The sequence below is a fragment of the Lepidochelys kempii genome, chromosome 8, assembly GCF_965140265.1.
Source record: "Lepidochelys kempii isolate rLepKem1 chromosome 8, rLepKem1.hap2, whole genome shotgun sequence".
NCBI lineage: Eukaryota > Metazoa > Chordata > Testudines > Cheloniidae > Lepidochelys > Lepidochelys kempii.
The window spans coordinates 62,572,530-62,597,110 of record NC_133263.1 but is presented as its reverse complement, the minus strand read 5'-3'; positions in this window follow the sequence as shown (position 1 = coordinate 62,597,110).

Genomic DNA, 24,581 nt, shown 5'->3' with positions numbered 1-24,581 from the left:
CCTGCCTGAGATAAGGTAGAAGCTAGTATTTTGCCTTCATGCCCTCTAAACGTTGTTCTGTCTCCTTTCACATCCCTGTAAACCTTCCCTTAGGAGGTTTTTCTCTCAGTACGTTACATTTTAGAGGGCCTAATTGAAACACATTTGAAGTACAAAAAAAAACTCCAGTGATTTCACTGATTTGGGGATCAAACCTTCATTATGCAGAGGAAAGAAAGTGATGGTGGCTGGGATCCCTCTCCAACAACAGAGAAGATACACAAAAGTATTGTAGAGTGGGAAGCAAACCTACTGCATTCCTGGAGTCTACAGCAGGGAGAGATACTGATTTCCTGTACATATATTTTTATATTATTGAGGGGTGCATATCACAGCTAAGTTGGTATCCTTGCATTTGGTGTTCAAATTTTGTCAAAGTACTTTAACCCATCTCAGATGCTGAGCTTCATAGATTCTGAGGCCAGAATAGGATCATCTAGTCTGATCTCCCACATATCACATAGAACTCCCCAAAAGTAATAGGAACAATTTTATAAAAAGTGTCCATCCCACAAGATCTTATTCCCAAAATGGAACCCCCCCCCCACAAAAAAAACCCACCACCCATTGCAAATGACATTCTAACTGAGCTTTGGTGAGAAATCTATTGAGGCCTATGGACTCAGCAAGACTAGCTCCTATTTACCCCATTTTATTTGTTTTCCTCGCTCATATCTATAAATAAAGTAGTGATGGAGAAGCCATCAACTATGCAAAAGAATAAATAAGGCATGTAAGTACAAGAATTTCTATGCAGATAATACTTTGTGGGCAAAAACCTAATTTCTGTATGATGGTATTATCTATCTTTTTAAAAAGCTTGTTAATACTAGAATATAACATGGGGGAAATGATGCCTTTTGAAACTACAAATTCTTTGGGATCCAAAAACCTTTCAAGAGGATCAAATGGAATAGTGATAGCTCTTAGGAAAATATGCTAATGGCTTGCCCTTTCTACATCAGAACGTATGATTTGTACAGTTAGAAAAAACTCAAAAAATTAAGTTAACACTTGTTTTGTTTTAAAGCTGTAGACATTTTGTAAAGAAAATGTAACAATCTTTTGGATGATCCACAGCTACACACTAGGGACCGAATGGCTAGGCAGCAGTTCTGCGGAAAAGGACCTAGGGGTGACAGTGGACGAGAAGCTGGATATGAGTCAGCAGTGTGCCCTTGTTGCCAAGAAGGCCAATGGCATTTTGGGATGTATAAGTAGGGGCATAGCGAGCAGATCGAGGGACGTGATCGTTCCCCTCTATTCGACATTGGTGAGGCCTCATCTGGAGTACTGTGTCCAGTTTTGGGCCCCACACTTCAAGAAGGATGTGGATAAATTGGAGAGAGTCCAGCGAAGGGCAACAAAAATGATTAGGGGTCTGGAACACAAGAGTTATAAGGAGAGGCTGAGGGAGCTGGGATTGTTTAGCCTGCAGAAGAGAAGAATGAGGGGGGATTTGATAGCTGCTTTCAACTACCTGAAAGGGGGTTCCAAAGAGGATGGCTCTAAACTGTTCTCAATGGTAGCAGATGACAGAACGAGGAGTAATGGTCTCAAGTTGCAGTGGGGGAGGTTTAGATTGGATATTAGGAAAAACTTTTTCACTAAGAGGGTGGTGAAACACTGGAATGCGTTACCTAGGGAGGTGGTAGAATCTCCTTCCTTAGAGGTTTTTAAGGTCAGGCTTGACAAAGCCCGGGCTGGGATGATTTAACTGGGAATTGGTCCTGCTTCGAGCAGGGGGTTGGACTAGATGACCTTCTGGGGTCCCTTCCAACCCTGATATTCTATGATTCTATGATTCTATGATCCCACTGAAGCACTTAAGACTGGTGAAAAGTCAGATTTGTGTAAAGGAGATGGATATTTGAATGAGCAACGGCTCTGAACTTTTAGTTTATCACTTAATTTGCTTTGCTCAAAATAGCTGTAGAATGTATGCAGATTTATATTCTTACCAGTGCATTAATTGGGAAGATACACATTACAATCACTATCCAAGTAGCATATTACTGTGCAAATAATAAAATTTGCAATTTGCCTCTTTAGTATCTTATTCCATGGATACTTACAAGGCCAGACTGAAATTAATGAGGGCACAAACTAACTTAATTGTTGATACACTGTAATACCATTTCTCCCTATTCTTTTTATTGTTAAAGTATATTCTCAACCCAACATCTTGTTTCGATAGGACATAACACTGAAACAGATGATATGAAACAACAATAGGCTGGGTTAATAATGGAATATTAATGCATCTCATTTATATTATCCTCTTACTTCTGAAATCATAATTCTGATAGAACCAGGTCTTTGAGCAGACCTGAAATATCTGATGGAAATATTCTCATTATAGGTAAAGTCCTCAGCATGCAGTTTATATGTTTTAAAATCTTGGGGTAGCTACAGTTATAGCCTACCTATCCCTTGATGGGATGCTTTAATATTGAGTGATTGCATGTTATTTCTTATCACTGTGAGGATCCCAGAAAACTGACCCATGACCTTTATTTCTGGTATGAAATAGGGACTTTTTAAACTTTTAAAACAAGTTCTTCACTGATGAGTTTCCTGTAAAGTTTAAAGGACAGAATCCTCAACTGGTGTAAATTGGTATACCTCCACTGGCTATAATGGAATTATGCCATATTTCACCAGGTGCGATTCTGGTGGACGTTATAACCAATTTGTACAAATATTATATATACATGCACACACACACAACCACATAGATGTCAGAATGAGTGCCTTTACAGGCACTGATTTAGAGATGGGGAAATTGAATCAGAAGTGAAGTGACTTCCCTGAAGTCACATAGCAGATCACTGGCTGTGACCCCAAGTCTGATTGCTTCATCTAATGTCTTATCCACAAGACAACACCACCTGTGTCATTATAATGGGCGTACCATTACAATGTGACAAATAGTTTTTTTAAAATAGCTTAAAGTGATCATCACTGGGATTTACAAAGTCTCAAATACCTTTACTTGATATACTCCTACTTAGTGGCCTTTTGATAACTTCTTTATAAAAGGGATTTTAAAAAGATGTATGGACCAAATAGCAAGACAAAGTGAGAGTTATCTGAAAAATGCCTCTGTGAAGTGCATGGGTTTGATCTTTCAAGGTGCAGAAGTCAGCAATAGCAGAGGAAACTCACTATCTCCAAAGAAAAACACTGAATGAGGCTCTCTGGGTGTATGAAAAGGCTTCAGTGATCTTATAAAACAGACATTATGTTTATTTCTTGGTCTAAGGAAGATGTTGAATCAGAAATTATATATATAAATAAGCAGACACTTGGTTGTGTCTTGAAAGACTTCAAGAGTTCAGATGGTTTAAAGCGAGACTAATTTATTTTCAGCACTTCCTGGAAGGAAGTCACCTGGGAAGAGCATCACATTAGTTCACCATAATTATCTCAGTAATTGAAGAAACAGGCATTCTGGGGTGTCTTTGCCAGAAAGAATGCAACTTTAAAAAAGGAGAGAGAGTGGCTTTCAAAGACAAGAAACATTTACCATATGAAGTGTCCCACCTGCATCCAAGACCATTGCAGTGGATGGAGAGATGCCTATTGACTTTAATGGAATTCAGGTCCTGCCCTCTTTCTATAACAGTTCAGAGCTATGTGAAAGTGACTGCCTCTAGTCAAATGACTTAAAAATATTCTTGAGCAGTGAAACAGAAGAACCAGTGGGCAAAGCGGGACAAATTACCTACATGCACCAGAGGGGACAACTCTAAAGTATTTCAGAACCAATAGAGTCTGTCCATCTTTCACAGCTAATGATCCACTCTAAAATTGTTGTGTTCACCAAAAAGAGGAATTAAGAAGAAGGCTGGTAAATTTTCTGTCAAAATTGTTCTAACTGAAAGCTGGGTTTTGACTAATCTCTTTTGGACAGAACATAACTTTGGTAAAAAATAAACACTTTTAGTTTTCAAAGACTACTCAGCCAAATTTTCAATTTGTCCAACAGACTATTTCCATGGAAAACTTCAATAAGTTTCTTCAGTTTTCCAAATGGGCAGAACACTTTCACCAGCTTGACTTAAGAGTTTTAGTCTCTTTTGCATTTTCATTATTGACTCCCCAAATTTAGAGATTATCTATAAATGATGCATTTCAAAAAGTAAAAACACTACTTTTATCCCAAGTTGCTACTACCATTCCTCTCATAAGTATTTTTATCCCATTCATGATGAAGGTTTAAATATTTTTGTCACACTGGATATGAGTGGCTTCATTTATCATTAGAATGAAGATCATTCTGAGAAAGAGGGTGTGATAAGCTGACACCCTAGAATGGCTAAATAAATCCTTCAGTTTCCAATGGAAGGTACTATAGTTAAGTCAAGATAGTTCTAAACATTTCAAAGAAATGTAGAGTAGGAAGTAAAGTACCTGACCTCATATAACACTGTGGCTATAAAAAGCAGCAAGGGATTACAAGGATACCAGCAAAAGCTGCTGGATAAGAAAACACTACTCTTCTGCATTCCCAAATACTTTAAAAATAGTATATTGCATTACTTCCAAGTGACAAGCAGAACAGAATCTTTCAGTATACCACACAGATACTGATGAAGCTCTTTAAAAATACCAAACCTATCAGGATTCCAGCTAAGTTCCTATAAAGTTTTAAGTACTTCATGGGATGATATGATTCTAAAAACACAAATATACAGCTTTTTAAAACCACTTCTACACTTATTATAGTTATTCTCTATTTGCCAGTGCAGTCAGCTGTACTTATATTTCATACCAAACTATTCCTGCTGACTTTTCCATTCCAACATTTAAGCATATTATGTTAAGCAACTGAATCTTTGCCTTTAATGCACCATTCAGTGCCTAATTCTCTGTTCCACCTCACTCTAGTTCCATAGAGACCTGCTTTCCATTAAAAAAAAAAGAAGTGTCTCCTCATTTTCACTAGTGGATATTATTTCCTTCAAAGAACAAATCTTGGTGGTTACAGGAAGTTATTTGCACAAGTAGAACAAGCCCCAGAGCTTTGTTAGATTCCTGTACAAATAATGTGGATCCCTCTTTTGGGTTGGTCTTACACGACATTCCACATTTGGGCATTGGCAGGCTGAAAGGTATCTTCTGGAGCAGTGATACTTAGACTGAGGCTTGCGAGTCATAAGTGGCTCTTTAATGTGTCCCCTCTGACTCTTTGCAGCATGTGATATTAGAACACTGTGATTTAATTAACCACCAATCAGGATGCTTTTACTATGTTATTAACCAATTGTAGCTGATAAAAATAATAATACTTGGTCAGTCATTTTGCTATAAGTATTATATGTTTAAAAGACCTAAATATTTCCTGTCATACTGTTTAAATATGAATACATAGTACTACAGTAAATGAAACGATGAATTCACAGGACTGTGGCTCTTTTGGGTAAAGCTGAGTGCTAATTTGGCTCCTGAACCACTGAAGTCTGAGTATTACTGTTATGGAGCATTTCTGAAAATTGTATGTGCGTAAGGTTGCGATGAAAGCCTGCTGGAAGAGGAAAGTTGAAGTTTAAAAAACTAGCTATATGAATCAGACTTTATTATCCTATTGTACAACTAGCCCAAAACATACACCCTCTAAATGTTTTAGTGGTATCCTTCTGAATGGGTTGTGAATATTTTCTGTTTTAACAGTCCTTACAGTAAGATTTGTGCACACTGGTCCTATATATATATATATCACTCTATCATATCAAGTACCCCTTCCAATCATGAATTATAAACTGCCATTAACTTCTTGGTGAAACCCTAATTGCACTGAAAATTAAACAAATATATGCTAGATTGAAAGGGAGAAAATATTATAAATAGTAAGGGCCTGGTAACTCAACTTTCTTCAATGGAGTCACTCCTCTGAGAAGAAAATCACATGATTTTTGCAATATTGCATTTTTAATAGAACCAGATGCTCCAGTGTTTCATGTTCTCTGTGTATATAAATCTCCCCACTGTATTTTCTACTGCATGCATCCAATGAAGTGAGCTGTAGCTCACAAAAGCTTATGCCCAAATAAATTTGTTAGTGTCTAAGGTGCCACAAGTACTCCTTTTCTTTCATCTCCATTAAGTCTGCTTTCTGCTAGAACAGAACAAGAGAGATAAATCTGGCTTACTGGAGGATTGACTCAAGGATAGTAAAATATCAGGAGACCTAGGCCTGACAGAGTAGTGTCTATACCAATTCCATTCCTGACTCTCAGCATCTGGTACACAGCTGGGAGAGAAAACAGCTATAGAGGCTTGTTTCCTGGCTACCAGAATGGCTATTTAAGGGCCCATTGGTCACCAGTATGGCATAGAGCAGAACTGAGGCTGCTTTAGCCTATGCCACAGTCCAAGCTGAGACACAATAAACTATGCCCTGGTCTACACTAGGACTTTAGGTCGAATTTAGCAGCGTTAAATCGATGTAAACCTGTACCCGTCCACACAATGAAGCCCTTTATTTTGACTTAAAGGGCTCTTAAAATCGATTTCCTTACTCCACCCCTGACAAGAGGATTAGCACTTAAATCAACCTTGCCGGCTCGAATTTGGGGTACTGTGGACACAATTCGATGGTATTGGCCTCCGGGAGCTATCCCAGAGTGCTCCATTATGACCGCTCTGGACAGCACTCTCAACTCAGATGCACTGGCCAGGTAGACAGGAAAAGAACCGTGAACTTTTGAATCTCATTTCCTGTTTGGCCAGCGTGGCAAGCTGCAGGTGACCATGCAGAGCTCATCAGCACAGGTGACCATGATGGAGTCCCAGAATCGCAAAAGAGCTCCAGCATGGACCGAACGGGAGGTACGGGATCTGATCGCTGTTTGGAGAGAGGAATCCGTGCTATCAGAACTCCGTTCCAGTTTTCGAAATGCCAAAACCTTTGTCAAAATCTCCCAGGGCATGAAGGACAGAGGCCATAACAGGGACCCGAAGCAGTGCCACGTGAAACTGAAGGAGCTGAGGCAAGCCTACTAGAAAACCAGAGAGGCGAACAGCTGCTCTGGGTCAGAGCCCCAAACATGCCGCTTCTATGATGAGCTGCATGCCATTTTAGGGGGTTCAGCCACCACTACCCCAGCCGTGTTGTTTGACTCCTTCAATGGAGATGGAGGCACTATGGAAGCAGGTTTTGGGGACGAAGAAGATGATGAGGAGGAGGAGGTTGTAGATAGCTCACAGCAAGCAAGCGGAGAAACCGGTTTTCCCGACAGCCAGGAACTGTTTCTCACCCTAGACCTGGAGCCAGTACCCCCCGAACCCACCCAAGGCTGCCTCCTGGACCCAGCAGGCGGAGAAGGGACCTCTGGTAAGTGTACCTTTTAAAATACTATACATGGTTTAAAAGCAAGCATGTGAAAGGATTACTTTGCCCTGGCATTTGCGGTTCTCCCAGATGTAGTCCTAAAGCCTTTGCAAAAGGTTTCTGGGGAGGGCAGCCTTATTGCGTCCTTCATGGTAGGACACTTTACCACTCCAGGCCAGTAACACGTACTCGGGAATCATTGTAGAACAAAGCATTGCAGTGTATGTTTGCTGGCATTCAAACAACATCCATTCTTTATCTCTCTGTGTTATCCTCAGGAGAGTGAGATATAATTCATGGTCACCTGGTTGAAATAGAGTGCTTTTCTTCAGGGGACACTCAGAGGAGCCCATTCCTGCTGGGCTGTTTGCCTGTGGCTAAACAGAAATGTTCCCTGCTGTTAGCCACAGGGAGGGGGGAAGGTTGAGGGGGTAGTCACGCGGTGGGAGGAGGCAAAATGCGACCTTGTAACGAAAGCACATGTGCTATGTATGTAATGTTAACAGCAAGGTTTACCCTGAAAGAGTGTAGCCACTGTTTTATAAAATGTGTCTTTTTAAATACCGCTGTCCCTTTTTTTTTCTCCACCAGCTGCATGTGTTTCAATGATCACAGGATCTTCTCCTTCCCAGAGGCTAGTGAAGCTTAGAAAGAAAAAAAAAACGCACTCATGATGAAATGTTCTCCGAGCTCATGCTGTCCTCCCACACTGACAGAGCACAGACAAATGCGTGGAGGCAAATAATGTCAGAGTGCAGGAAAGCACAAAATGACCGGGAGGAGAGGTGGCGGGCTGAAGAGAGTAAGTGGCGGGCTGAAGACAGGGCTGAAGCGTGATGAGAGGAGGCAGGATTCAATGCTGAGGCTGGTGCAGGACCAAACCAGTATGCTCCAGTGTATGGTTGAGCTGCAGCAAAGGCAGTTAGAGCACAGACTGCCACTGCAGCCCCTCTGTAACCAACCGCCCTCCTCCCCAAGTTCCATAGCCTCCACACCCAGATGCCCAAGAATGCGGTGGGGGGGCCTCCGGCCAACCAGCCACTCCACCACAGAGGATTGCCCAAAAAAAAGAAGGCTGTCATTCAATAAATTTTAAAGTTGTAAACTTTTAAAGTGCTGTGCTTAAAGTGCTGTGTGGCATTTTCCTTCCCTCCTCCACCACCCCTCCTGGGCTACCTTGGTAGTCATCCCCCTATTTGTGTGATGAATGAATAAAGAATGCATGAATGTGAAGCAACAATGACTTTATTGCCTCTGCAAGCTGTGATTGAAGGGAGGAGGGGCGGGTGGTTAGCTTACAGGGAAGTAGAGTGAACCAAGCGGCGGGGGGTTTCATCAAGGAGAAACAAACAGAACTTTCACACCGTAGCCTGGCCAGTCATGAAACTGGTTTTCAAAGCTCCCTCCTGTGCTCTTCTAACCGCCCTGGTGTCTGGCTGCGCGTAACCAGCAGCCAGGCGATTTGCCTCAACCTCCCACCCCACCATAAACGTCTCCCCCTTACTCTCACAGATATTGTGGAGCACACAGCAAGCAGTAATAACAGTGGGAATATTGGTTTCGCTGAGGTCTAAGCGAGTCAGTAAACTGCGCCAGCGCGCCTTTAAACGTCCAAATGCACATTCTACCACCATTCTGCACTTGCTCAGCCTGTAGTTGAACAGCTCCTGACTACTGTCCAGGCTGCCTGTGTATGGCTTCATGAGCCATGGCATTAAGGGGTAGGCTGGGTCCCCAAGGATACATATAGGCATTTCAACATCCCCAACAGTTATTTTCTGGTCTGGGAATAAAGTCCCTTCCTGCAGCTTTTGAAACACACCAGAGTTCCTGAAGATGGGAGCATCATGCACCTTTCCCGGCCATCCCACGTTGATGTTGGTGAAACGTCCCTTGTGATCCACCAGAGCTTGCAGCACTATCGAAAAGTACCCCTTGCGGTTTATGTACTCGGCGGCTTGGTGCTCCGGTGCCAAGATAGGGATATGGGTTCCGTCTATGGCTCCACCACAGTTAGGGAATCCCATTGCAGCAAAGCCATCCACTATGACCTGCACATTTCCCAGGGTCACTACCCTTGATATCAGCAGATCTTTGATTGCGTGGGCTACTTGCATCACAGCAGCCCCCACAGTAGATTTGTCCACTCCAAATTGATTCCCAACTGACCGGTAGCTGTCTGGCGTTGCAAGCTTCCACAGGGCTATCGCCACTCGCTTCTCAACTGTGAGGGCTGCTCTCATCTTGGTATTCATGCGCCTCAGGGCAGGGGAAAGCAAGTCACAAAGTTCCATGAAAGTGCCCTTACGCATGCGAAAGTTTCGCAGCCACTGGGAATCGTCCCAGACCTGCAACACTATGTGGTCCCACCAGTCTGTGCTTGTTTCCCAAGCCCAGAATCGGCGTTCCACAGCATGAACCTGCCCCGTTAGCACCATGATGCATACATTGGCAGGGCCCATGCTTTCAGAGAAATCTGTGTCCATGTCCTGATCACTCACGTGACCGCGCTGACGTTGCCTCCTCGCCCGGTATCGCTTTGCCAGGTTCTGGTGCTGCATATACTGCTGGATAATGTGTGTGGTGTTTAATGTGCTCCTAATTGCCAAAGTGAGCTGAGCGGCCTCCATGCTTGCCTTGGTATGGCGTCCGCACAGAAAAAAGGCGCGGAACGATTGTCTGCCGTTGCTCTGACGGAGGGAGGGGCGACTGACGACACGGCTTACAGGGTTGGCTCCAGGGAGCTAAAATCAACAAAGGGGGTGCCTGTACATCAAGGAGTATTTCAGGCAGGACTTCACGGAGGGTTCCAAAAAGAAATGGTGCACCTAAGTTATCGTTCTTATTGGAACAAGGAGGTTAGCCTGGCCTCTGATTGATACATGGCTAGATTTACCTCGCTGCACCTTCTCTGTGAGTGACTGCAGTGTGACCTAGAGGAATGAGTCCCCTAGACAGGGGAGGAGGCAAATGAGTACAAAACAAATCTGGTCTATTTCTTGTTTTGATCCACTCCATCTATCTTTTACATCTTTGGCTGGCAGCAGATGGTGCAGAAGGACTGCATGCCATCCACATCTCATGGCTGCTCGGCAGAAGATGGTACAGTACGACTGCTAGCAGTCCGTATCGCCTGCCCGCTCACCATAAGACGGTTCAATAGGACTGACTGCAGGACTAAAGAGAATGACCTGGTCAAGTCACTCCAAATTTAGTCCCTGCGCCCATGTCTGCCCAGGCGCTCCCAGCCGACGTGGCCAGGAGCACCTCGGACATGATGATGACGGCTACCAGTCGTACTGTACCGTCTGCTGCCACAAGGCAAGGGGTTGCTGCTATTGGGTAGCAATGCCGTAGTGCGTCTGCCAGCACCCAGGAGACATAGGGTGACGGTTACCTGAGCGGGCTCCATGCTTGCAGTGGTATGGCGTCTGCACAGGTAACTCAGGAAAAAAGGCGCGAAATGATTGTCTGCCCTTGCTTTCACGGAGGGAGGGAGGGAGGGAACGGGGGCCTGACAGATATGTACCCAGAACCACCCGCGACAATGTTTTAGCCCCATCAGGCATTGGGATCTCAACCCAGAATTCCAATGGGCAGCGGAGACTGCGGAACTGTGGGATAGCTACCCACAGTGCAACGCTCTGGAAGTCGACTCTAGCCTCGGTACTGTGGAAGCGCTCTGCTGAGTTAATGCACTTAATGCACTTAGAGCATTTTCTGTGGGGACACACACACTCGAATATATAAAACCGATTTCTAAAAAAACGACTTCTATAAATTCGACCTTATTCCGTAGTGTAGACATACCCTATGAGGTGAAGGATGCAAAAATCTCCTTCTCCCCACCCACCCTCAGCTGCATCCAGCACATACTGGGCATAGCTGGGACTCCATGCGTATTTCCAGATTTTTACACTCAGTAACGCATGCACTATATCATACAGCAACACTGAAGCCAGTGGGAGTCTTTCCATCACATTTAAAGACAAAGTATTAATCTAAAACAAAATAAATGTATTACACACATGAATTACAAATACTTGCTAGAAATTTTGCAAACTCAGCGTGCGCAGGGGATGGGAGGACTCTGAGGCTGCTGTAAAAGCACAGCACCCTCTATGTATACCCCCAGAGAAATAGTGCCTTCTGGGAGTTCAATATCCACCATGACCCCACTACCCACCCCCCCCCACAAAAAAAACACCCAAGACCCACAACACTGTTTCGTGAAGGGCAAATCCCATCCTACAGACTGAAAGATCTCTTGAAAGATTTCAGTTCCCCAGAACTGTATTTCTCCCCTCCCCCATCCCTTTCAGGAAAGGCTGATGTCGCCTTGGGTTATTTTTTTTTCTATGTTGTAGGACTATGTCATAACAAGATCAAAGTACACCACATTACTCAAATCTTCATTCTCTACTCACAAGCTGGGGAAATGAAAGAAACAACAAATGCTTCACCTCTATCCTGATTACCTGAACACTGACTTTGGTGTACTATGTCACTATAGTGTAGATCATTTAGCAGAGCTGTGTTTTCTCTCTGCCTTTTGCAAAATACTCTCACTGACAAGGCTGTGTATAGGCAAATTCTCTCTTCTGTCTCCTTGCAATATTGCAGCTCAAGTAATATTCATGGTGATAATATAATGGATGTGATGGTTTTTATCTCAGTCTGGTTAATATAATATATGACTACCACTTGTATAACAGAACAGAGATGCTAATGAATAGAGAGACAAATAATGCAATCCCCTCTCAGGAAGCAGTCCTTCCGGATCATAATTGCATCTTTAACTGCAGTTGGTTCTACTACAGATCACATTATGAGGCTGAACAGGGGCACTCAGAAGGTCAAAAGCAATGTCTTATTTCAGTTTCTCTAAGGCTCATTAAAACTGAGTGTCCCCAAGGTCCTTGGAGATTACATTTTCATTCTGGGGATGCCAAGAAATTCAAGTAATACACAGTATTTTATTAGTCTGATGATGGCACTGAACATGCTTTCATAAGAACATAGATTTTTAGGGAGGCTGAAAGTACTGGAGCCTGGTTTCCATGAAGTATTTGGTATTTTTACAAAACAAGATCTCCTCAAAAAATGGACAGGTTTCAGAGTAACAGCCATGTTAGTCTGTATTCACAAAAAAGAAAAGGAGTACTTGTGGCACCTTAGAGACTAACCAATTTATTTGAGCATAAGCTTTCATGAGCTACAGCTCACTTGCCACAAGTACTCCTTTTCTTTTTTCAAAAAATGGAGTTTTCCCTGAAATCCCAGAATATTGACAATGACAGAGTATATTCTACAATACTAAATTTTGCCTGTCAGGCTGTCTGGAGTGGGTCTACAGCACAGTATAATCATATGGATTGGAAGGAAACATCCATGTTCTATTTTAATTGAAGTCAATCCTCTTTTATAATCCTTACAGCTAAGCATCCCAGCTGCACGGATGATGAGACTACCCTTGCAGTAACTTCAGTGGGGGCAAATCCACTTTCCTTTGGCAATTTGTTCAAGTACACCATTGTCCTCATAATAAAGTTTCTTAGGGCTTGTCTAAATGGTGAGTTAGTGCACAACAAGCAAGGGTGGGAATCTACAATGAACCAGCTTGTCATGCACTAACTGTTGACACTGCTACAGCAACACTTACTGCACTCTAGTAGTGTCCACATAGTATATTTTTGTACTGTAGATTCACACCCTGGCTTCCCACACACAAACTAGTCATGTAGGAAAACCCTTAGTACATTAGCTTACATTATCCCTTTCTGCAGCTTAAACACATGTTACTAGCAGCCATTATTGATCCCAGTGCACCTTAAAGTATCTCTTTACATATCTGGATACTGTCCATCCTCATTCTTTTCTATTCACTGAATGTCCAGCTCTCTCAGCCTTACCACCTATCTCTTATTTCCTAAGCCTTTTATTACATTTGCTCTCCACTTGACCTTCTTCAGGCCTCTGTGCCTCTTAAGTGTTGCCCTAAATTGAGTGTAATATTTTATCTGACGCATAACCAATACTAAGTGCACAATAATTATAAGGCATTGGTTAATCTCAAAAGGTTCAGGGAGTTTCTCCTAAAAGGTTTTACAGAGGCTGGGGGACAGGACCATCAATCTCCATTTGTGCACAACTTCCACAGGGCTCAGTCAGCATCCTTCCAAAGCATGAGCCTTCCAAGCGTAAATTCAGCTACCCTTCCTCTCCACAATATGAGCTCTTAAAGCTCCCTTTCCCCAAACTAGCCCTCACCTGAAAAAAATCTCCCTTCCCGCACCATTTTTGTGTCTGAATCCCTTCCCTTAGCATTCATCCCTCCATGGGGAAGGAAAGCAACCTGGGAATTCGCTACAGAGAGCTGTCAGACACCCCTCACTTCTGGCAGGGGCCTCACAGTAGCAGGAAGATGCAGAACAGCAGCCTGCAGTCAGAAGACTGTGGGGAAGGATTAGAGCTATATTCCCCTGTATTGGACTGCTGTGAGGGGCTGAATTAGGGACAGAACTGGGCAGAGAATACACATTTCATTTTAGAAATAAATTGGTTAGTCTCTAAGGTGCCACAAGTACTCCTTTTTCTTTTTGCGAATACAGACTAACACGGCTGTTACTCTGAAAAAATTTCATTTTGTGCAGGATTGAGATACTTTGACATTCCCTTTCATTCCAACTCAGCATGAAACTCAAACATTTTGAAGTTCTGTGAAAGAAAATGTTTGGAGTTTGACTTATGTTGTAGAATATAAAATCAAACTATTGTAAAAGTCATTGAGAGAAATAGAAACATTTCATTCTGAAAACGGGACATTTCAACATGGTGGGGAAAAAATGGAAACAAACTCTCACAGACATTCATGAACTCATGTCACTTCACTAAAATGGAAGTGTTTAGTTTTTGACTCAACTGCATTTTCAGATGGAAGAGTTTTCAGTCTGAAAGTTTTTTTCCCCCCCAACCAGTTCTAGTTATGGACTTTTGATCTCCTGCTGTAACATGAAAGCAACTAAGCAGCCCTAGTAAAGCAATGCCCCTTACGGGGGAATGTTTTTATGGGAACCTACCAGGAACTAGAAGCTTAGTGCTTGAATCACCAGCAGCATTTGCTTGAGAGCTTGTGGAACACAGAGCATGCTAACAAACATCTCGGAGAGGCTGGTGTGCCATAGTTTCACCCTGCAGTCAGATAGGGTATGATTGCTTGGGCTTCTCGAGTGTCAAGGTTTACAACATAAAATAAGCCAGCAAGTACAATATATAGTTTTCTCACTCTTAGTTGTTGAGAGCAGCTCTTCCTCCTCCAAGCAGCAGCGTTTCAGGTAGTCTAGTCTATAAACATCTGGGTAAATTTGGTTGCAATTAACCCTGTCAGGTTTATGTTGCCCCACTTTACTGGGAAAGAGGGACCAAGGCAAGGAGAGTCCCAAGCAGCGTAGCTCCAAAGGAATCTCAGTCTATGACAGCCCCTGGAACTCCCAGGGGAGGAAATCTAATACATGTCAGGATGTCTTGTGCAGCTTTCGTTGACCCCATGCACAGTCTGCTCATGCAAACCAGGTGGAGGGGCAGGTAAGTCTCTCAGGCATAAAAAATTGTCTGATGAGACTCCTGCTTTTGAACTCTTCTGTTTGAGAAACTCCATTTCCAGTAGGGCTGTCATCCTGCAGCTTTTCATCAGAACTAAGCTATTCACTTCAGGAAAAGACAACTTTACATCATTATAACAAATAAATCATGGTGTGAATGACTTAATTTATATATATTTAATTAACAATTTGAACTCTGCCAGATTTCTAATTTCAAGAGAATAGTGAGAGTGACAAACTAATGAGGACTGACACGGGTCACTATATTATAGACATTTTTCAAACTGCTGCGTAAGGAAATAGCAGCTATAATATCATTCATAATTCATTAAAACCTAAAACATTCAAGTGAATGTGAAATTGCTGTATGAGCAACTTTTCCTGATATGCTTTATGCAAGGAGAGCTATGAATAATGTGTTCTACTTTTATGATAATTTCTCTTTTATTCAAGTGACCTAATTTTGTCTCTTATATGATATGATTACTTTCATAGCACAAATTACAAAGCTGTGATGAATTTGAATAAAAATGATTATGACTTGACATTCCAATTCAATGTTTCCAAAAGATAATAAAATGAAGGTAACAGTGGCTTAGCACATTATATAGGCATTAAAGCTCTGAATAGCTGAAAATAAAAGCTGATTTCTTTTCCTTAAGTTGCCATATTCTTACATCTGTAATGTAGTTACTGTTACAAAACATGTAATTAAAAGTTTATAATTCTGAATATATTCTTAAAAACAACTAAATTAGCAGCAATCCAAACATTGTGGATGTATCTACTTTTAATTAACTTTAATAAGTTAAGTTAACAAGGGACACAGACTATTCCAAGTTTTATTATTAATTATTATTATTATTTGAAAAAGGGGTGAAATATTAGGTTTCCAGCAATCTCTCCTCTGTGGTACAATAGACTATCATGTTGGCTAAATTAGGTCGAGTCTGATATATGAATACACTAAACAGAATTGCACCAAAACTGTTTTGGCTCCCAAGAAAGGGGTAGGAGGTAAAGTACAAAGATATATCCCTGTATGGAAGTGTCTATGGCCCTTGTTCTACAAATACGATGCATGTACAGACTAGGGACTGAATGGCTCGGCAGCAGTTCTGCAGAAAAGGACCTAGGGGTTACAGTGGATGAGAAGCTGGATATGAGTCAACAGTGTGCCCTTGTTGCCAAGAAGGCCAATGGCATTTTGGGATGTATAAGTAGGGGCATTGCCAGCAGATCGAGGGACGTGATCGTTCCCCTCTATTCGACATTGGTGAGGCCTCATCTGGAGTACTGTGTCCAGTTTTGGGCCCCACACTACAAGGAGGATGTGGAAAAATTGGAAAACGTCCAGCGGAGGGCAACAAAAATGATTAGGGGTCTGGAACACATGACTTATGAGGAGAGGCTGAGGGAACTGGCGATGTTTAGTCTACGGAAGAGAAGAATGAGGGGGGATTTGATAGCTGCTTTCAACTACCTGAAAGGGGGTTCCAAAGGGGATGGCTCTAGACTGTTCTCAGTGGTAGCAGATGACAGAACAAGGAGTAATGGTCTCAAGTTGCAGTGGGGGAGATTTAGGTTGGATATTAGGAAAAACTTTTTCACTAGGAGGGTGGTGAAACACTGGAACTCATTACCTAGGGAGGTGGTGGAATCTCCTTCCTTAGAAGTTTTTAAGGTCAGGCTTGACAAAGCCCGGGCTGGGATGATTTAATTGGGGATTGGTCCTGCTTCGAGCAGGGGGTTGGACTAGATGACCTCCTGAGGTCCCTTCCAACCCTGATATTCTATGATACATAAAGTTAAGCATGAACATAGTCCCACTGACATCTGCTAGCTTAAGTAAAGATAAGTATGTTTCATAATCAGGGCCTATGAGCACAAACAACTCATGGTTCTGTATTTGGGTCATCACCCCCTGAGAAGCTAATATTTTGCTTATTTTTAAGAACTGGATACAAAAAAAAAGATAAAGAAACTGAAGCCAGTTTTTAGATTATTGGCAGTGATCCCATTCCATGACTGAGAACTTTTACTACTGTGCACAATGCGTAGTGCCATAAGTAGCTCAGTTTAAGGTTCCTATCAGTTTTATAAGAAAAAAATGAAGAAATAAAGCAAATTAAACAAAACAATACTTTATGGAAGAGAATAAAGAAAAAAAGCATTATAAAAGAAAAGATCTCAGTAATCACCTATAGATTGAAGGTTGATCCTACAACCTCTTATTGATGATTAAAATGGTTATTAGTGAGAGTAGCCCCAGTGATGGTGAGCTTCAAAATTTAGGGATGGATTTTATAAACTTTTAGGCCCCAATCCTGCAAACTGTTCCATGCTGGTTCAGGGATTTCCCAGCACTGAGCAGTTTATAGAATCCAGGCTTTATGCACTCAGAGTAGAGAATCAAGGGAGAATATATAAGGAAGCTCAGCTCTGACTTACACAGCATAGCAGAATGATGAAGGAGTGACCATGAGGACAAACAAATTTAACTTGATAAAAAGAAATATGAGGTGCCAGTGACAGCAGATTTTGGAAGATTATAGTATTTAAAACAGGAGAAATTTTGGTGTGGACATGTGATTCTGTTATGGAGACAGAGAAAAAGAGACAACATGAATGAAAAAGTAGTAGGATTTGGTCACACCCAGGAGTTCAAAGAGAAACGAAGTCGAAAGCATCCAAGATTATGCCCTTTTGAGATAAAGTTTAAATGGGGTTGTGTGCATGAGCATCAGCCAGCCAGCCTTATCCTCCCACCCAGCAGAAAGGTAGAGAGAAGGAAGGGTCAGCCCCCATATTGCCAGACGTACATTCTTTCATTCTACTCCCCACCTGATCAACATCAGTTGATGGGTCAGGAGTAGGAACACCTGGTTGAAAAGGGATCCTGGGGGCTGCAGTCAACACCACTGACCGGGCCGTTAAGTTGGGTCGGCGGCACAGGCAGGCTCCCTACTTTGCCCCGTGTGACTCCCAGGAAGCTGCCGGCATCTCCCTCTGGTGCTAGGTGGAGGGATGGCCACAGGCATTCTGCGCTGCTCCCGCCCCCAGCATCAGCTCAGCAGCTTCCATTGGCCAGGAACTGTGGCCAATGAGACCTGAGGGGGCAGTGCCTACAGGTGCCTCCTCCTAGGAGCCAGAGGAAGATGTCATTGCTTCCTGGGAGGCATCTGACGTAAGCACTGCCCAGAGCCCATATCCCTGCCCTAGCCTGGAGCCCTCTCCTGCACCACAAACCCCTCATCTCTGGCCCCACACCAGTTCCCGCAGCTGCAACCCTCATCCCCTGTCAGATCCCAACCCCCTCTCCCAGGCTGGTGAAAATGAGTGAGTGAGCAAGGCTTGGGGGAGAGTGAGTGACAGAAGGAGGAGGGATGGAGTGAGTGGAGGACGTGGCCTCGGAGAAGGGGCGCGGCAAGGGTGTTTGGTTTTCTGCAAATAGAAAGTTGGCGATCCTAGTCATGAGCAGCATTGGAGAGATAAGAGATATGCAGATGAACAGCAGGCAATAGGTCTATCAACCTTGACATTTGATTTGTTCCTTTATAAGTGACTTGGAGGAGCAAGATTGCATGTAAATAAATAAAACTAAGACTGTAATGGAAACACTAAATCAGAGATTAGTCTGGTCAAGAAACAATACAGATTCCTGGTGGAATTACTGTTTACTATCTCACTTGGAACCAGTACCTGAATCATAACAAACTGCAAACAAACTGAATCATAAACTGCAAACAACCTGAATCATAACAAACTGCAAACAACTCTTTGCATAACACATTGCAGGACTGAGACCTACAGCAGCTTGCTAAAGAAACAAAAAGCTAATCCAGATGCTTGAAACTGTCTAAAAACCCAGTACAAAACAAATGATCATCATGCTTGAAAAATTATACTTTAAGGTACTATTATACTTTCAGAAGTGTAACCGGAAAAATATAGATTATCTTGACTAGGAATCCTGTATGCCAGTGGTTCCCAAACTTGTTCCTCCACTTCTGCAGGGAAAGCCCCTGGCGGGCCATGCTGGTTTGTTTACCTGCCGCAACCTGCAGGTTCGGCCGATTGTGGCTCCCAGTGGCTGTGGTTTGCTGCTCTAGGCCAATGGGAGCTGCTGGAAGCGGCGCGGGCCAAGGGATGTACTGGCCGCCGCTTCCAGCAGCTCCCATTGGCCTGGAGCAGCGAACCGCGGCCACTGGGAGCTGCGATTGGCCGAACCTGAGGACACGGCAGGTAAACAAACCAGCCGGGCCCGCCAGGGGCTTTCCCTGCAAAAGTGGAGGAACAAGTTTGGGAACCACTGCTGTACGCAAACAACTGTTGTCTCTTCCTCTAGTTGTGGGAGAGATTAGATATACTGAACAATAGCAATGTCTAAGTAGAGAAGAGGTAACAGTATAGTACTGTATTTCACTGCTCTTCAGGAGAAAATAACCAAATTCTGCACTCTCTGATGCAAGTACTACCTCAGTGAAGTCAGTGGTGTTTCATAAGTGTCATAGCAGCCTAAGAAATAGCCTTATCATTTAGCTAATTGTTCCACCACCAAAAGCAAAAGGAGCAGAGAAGCAGACCATTCCAATCTCAGTTTAGAGAGAGAAGGACAAATCATTAGTAATCACAGAATCTAATAGACATATCACAGATGTATTTAATTCATGGATCTTCTGACCTTGTGACATCTTGGGTTATTCACCCCAACATTAAGATTTCTCTATGTCAGAGACAGCTGCCAGAAATAGCCCTACATTTATCAACTGGAAAACCATGTTGAATGTCACTCTGCTATTGTCAAACTACATTTTGATACATGCCAGCTGGTTTAAATTTATTAGGAAGGATTTTTTTTTTATTTTAATCTGGTAGATACCAATGAACATTTGGCAGAACTGTTTAGTCACAAATAAGCCGCACTGGTCTATAATTCTTTGTGGCTAGTCCATCTTTATCTGGTTGTCTGATCAATATAACATTGAACTTATAAATAAAGGAAGCACTGGAATCCGCAGTGAAAAAAAAATAGTGCCTGTAAAATCACTAGCATAAACAATATGCAAGATCAAGAAGAAAAACCTTACTGTCTATTCCTCTTTCCTTGGATCATCCACACCCTGAGGGTCTTCCGATTTTATCAAAAGTTGGTTACATTTGGTTATGCTGTAAATAAAGATTATCCTGGTATATTGTCAAGACTCTTTTTAAAGGGTATGTCTCTACATGGTTGACAACTTTGCTGTTAGCAGAATTTTTGTGATTCATTGTCACTAACTCCAAAACATTCAGAAATCATACATAAGAAACTTCAGTCACATTTTCAACCTTTTATCCACACCCATGAGAGATTATTTAAGAAAAGAAAGCTAAGATCCTCACATAATCACTCATCTCCAAGAGCTGGAGGTTTAAACAAACTTGAAGTATCACAAATTGTGCAGTACTCTAAGGAGAGTTTGTAACACTTGTGATTTCATCTGGCAGAGTTACAGCGAGAAATACAACAGTTGTCTATTCTGGGCTTCCCACGCTACACTCAAACAGCTATCTGTGAAAAAATATACATACACTTATGTGTCAGGCACAAAAATCTACTCGCCCACCCGTTACCATGAAAGCACTTTAATTGCCTGTGAATAAATTACTCTCCCTTTGCAAGTAGTTCAGTACAATTTTACAGCATTGTGGTTAGTCAATTGTACAGACTTAAGGCAAATAGAAAGAGCTTCCTGAATAGGATTTACTTAATATCATTAATAACAGTGTGGAAAATTCTCACTTGAATTAAACTAAATGAAAATGTTCATGGAAAATATCTGATTTTTCAGCAGAAAATTGAAGAGTGATTTTTGGCCAGAATTTTGTAGGCTCCTAGTTTCTGAATGCAAAAAATAAAACTCTGGAAGGGGTAGGAGCCAGAACCAGTTTTCCAACCTGCCCTACAGATCCTGATCCTACAAACACTAAAGCACATGCTTAATTTGAAGCAGAGAAGTAGTTGAAATGGGCAGAAGAGAGTAAGTTTTGAGAACTGTTGATTTTCAGTATATCTGTTTGGAGAACCTGACACACCATTTGGCTTGATTTTCATAAGGTGCTGAATACCCTCAACTCTTAATAATGTCTATGGGAGCTCAGCACTTCTGAATATCAGACTCCAGGTGTTTTGAGTGTGAAACCATAAAATGGTTACTCCTGACATCAGTAGTTAATTTTAAAAATGTTGGCCTTAACTTCTATGCCTCAGCTTCCTTATCTATACAATGGAGTTCTTAGTACTGAACTCAGGAGGACTACTTTGGGGCTACAATTGTTAATGTACATAAAGTACTTTAAGAACCTGTTTAGGTGGAAGGTTGATACAGAGTGCAAAGTACATCATCATAATGTATGCACATTTGGTGGTGGACAGGCATATGCTATCGATAATCAGAATTAATAAAATTCCACCCTAGTTCAGCTTCCCTTCTTCTCTGTTTGATAAGTTTTCAAGCAGGAAATCTTCCTATCCATCCTGTCTCTCAATTAAGCATTAAAGACATTTGAATATCAGAATTGGGCGGGGGGGGGGGGGGGGAGGGAGAGAGAGATAGCTCTCATGTAACCTTGTTTGTGGTGTTTTTGTTAGCACGGAGAAGCAAGTTACAATGAATAGCATAGACAAGAATCCCACAAAGCAGTGAAAATATTACTGCCTCTTTCCTTCCATCCACTGTATAATGCATTTGTTAGATGGCTGCTTGAACTCCTTTATGCTACAGAAGGGTATAACTCATGCCAATAGAGTTTTCATTCACCAGGTACATATCTGAAGTTTCAGCACACATTATTAGTTCTGACAAAAGGAATACCTCTTTAGTCTGTGAGCTGAACTACATTTCAGCCATTTTCACTTCTGAGTTACCTGTAGCCAATATCAATAAGTCTGAAAAAGTACTCTGGTCCCCATCCTCGATTACAAGAATAAATGTTTGAACAGCAAGGATGTTGGCTAGATTTCATCTTTTCTCTAGCCCTTGCCTGCTGCACCAGATTTTCCCTCCTCACTGCTATAATTGCATATTGCTGTTAATAAGCCCATTTGCCTCCTCTAGTAATACTCTATAACATACATTGACTCCTTCACTTAGTATTCGAAGGCTCTTAAAACCTGTGAATATGGAGTCCATGTCACAGCTGGAATTATTCCTCACTTAATGCTCTGTACAAGCAGTCATGCATGGGAAAAAAATGGCTGTTTTCCACAAAGTCACCGTACTAACTCTACTGCCAGTTTCCACTAGCTAAACATCCTATGAGAGAGACAGTTAAAAAACAATAAATGTTGTCTGTGTTCATATAGTAACTACACATCTAATCCAATTTTCTTTAATCTTGGCTTGTTTTGTAGCTCTAATTGAGAATTAAAATTCAAGCAAAAGCTGAAGTTTTTATATGTTGTCCTATAATTCACTGTTTATAGGGTTGCATAAGAAATTTCAGCATATAGTATATTGTTCACAAGCAAAAGAAATAAATGTTACTTCATGAGGGTGTTAAATCCATAATGGCGGATGTCATTTTAAACAAGTTATTCTTCATATATGAATGTTTGGTAAGTGTTTTTAATTGGCCTTACTTACTAAGCTTATAGTAGAAATGGAATTTGGAATAAGGGAGAAGTGTGAAGCCCCAAGAAAAATCTAGTTAAGGTTCAGGGACCTCCAGAAGCATTCTAGATCCCAAAATAACAGCTTTCCCTGTATTTCACAATGTACAATTTTACAACAGCTTTCATCCAAAGATTATTTACAGGGAAATTGAGGCATAGGGAGGATGAAGCAAATTATTGCACTTAAGCGTATTTCTAATTTTAAGCACACACCAAAGTGAATTAAGGCCTTAATAACTTGATACCACTATGTATCAACTTGATGGCAGACCCAGGAATAGAATCCCAGAGTCAGGACTGAGGGGTCAATAGATACATTTTGGAGGCTAGAATGATTTTGTGTTTGTTTTTGTCCTGTAGCATCCATGAAAAGACAACTCTACATTGTATTTTATTTTTATCCTTAAAATCCTGTTTAAAATGGAAGCAATTTAAGTTTACCTGGGTTCCATAGTCCATGATTTGACTACTTTAACATTGAGGACAAGCATCTTTTCCTCAATCTTTGCTCTTTAATATGTTCAGACATTCATAGCATTAGGAGTGTTCACTTACACAGGTGGTTACTAGAATTGTTAATACATTCAGCAGGGACTCAGGTGGTGTAAGATATAGAACATCTCTGATTCGTCATGATCCACCCCCACACAGACTTATGCCCTACAGACATTATTTTCAGACATGTATTGAATACTTTCTCTTGGCACTAGCTATTCTTCCAAAGTGGGTAAGTTGCACATGTCACCAACTGGGGTCAAGCTTTCACTTGAAAGAAGTATGCTAGAAGTTGGTGTCCTCTCTCTTAGTGTTGGTACTCCCCATCAGTGTCTGACTATTGCTGGACAGTAGACTGTTTGTCTTTCCTATTTGTCAATGAAACAGTACAAAGTGAAGGTGTAAAATGTACAGTACTTTGCTCAGGAAAGAAATTATTCTCTTCCAGCAGCTGGTAAGCCTCTTAGATGAAAGCCTAACCAGGTGATCCAGGTTTTGTTGCCTCCCAGGTTACTGTGACTCACGAACCTGGGTTGGTAAACAACAGCTACTAATGACAGGTTTCAGAGTAACAGCCATGTTAGTAATCATAATCAAAAAGGCTGACAAAGGAGGTGCTGTTGTCATTATGAATAGGTAGGAATATGAACAAGAGGCTGCTCGGCAGCTCTCCAGCACCACTTTCTACAAGCCATTACCCTCTGATCCCACTGAGAGTTACCAAAAGAAACTACAGCATTTGCTCAAGAAACTCTGTGAAAAAGCACAAGGTCAAATCTGCACAGACACACCCCTGGAACCCCGACCTGGGATATTCTATCTACTACCCAAGATCCATAAACCTGGAAATCCTGAGTGCCCCATCATCTCAGGCATTGGCACCCTGACAGCAGGATTGTCTGGCTATGTAGACTCCCTCCTCAGGCCCTACGCTACCAGCATTCCCAGCTACCTTTGAGACACCACTGACTTCCTGAGGAAGCTACAATCCATCGGTGATCTTCCTGATAACACCATCCTGGCCACTATGGATGTAGAAGCCCTCTACACCAACATTCCACACAAAGATGGACTACAAGCCGTCAAGAACACTATCCCCAATAAGCTATTAGAAACAGGAGAGTGGGGTTTTGGGGGGAGGGAGGGGAGAAAACCTGGATTTGTGCTGGAAATGGCCCACCTTGATTATCATACACATTGTAAGGAGAGTGATCACTTTAGATAAGCTATTACCAGCAGGAGAGTGGGGTGGGGGGAGAGAAAACCTTTTGTAGTGATAAACACCCACTTTTTCATGGTCTGTGTGTAGAAAAACATCTTCCGTATTTTCCACGGTATGCATCCGATGAAGTGAGCTGTAGCTCATGAAAGCTTAGGCTCAAATAAATTGGTTAGTCTCTAAGGGGCCAAAAGTACTCCTTTTCTTTTTGTGAACAGCTACTAAGAGATTGAA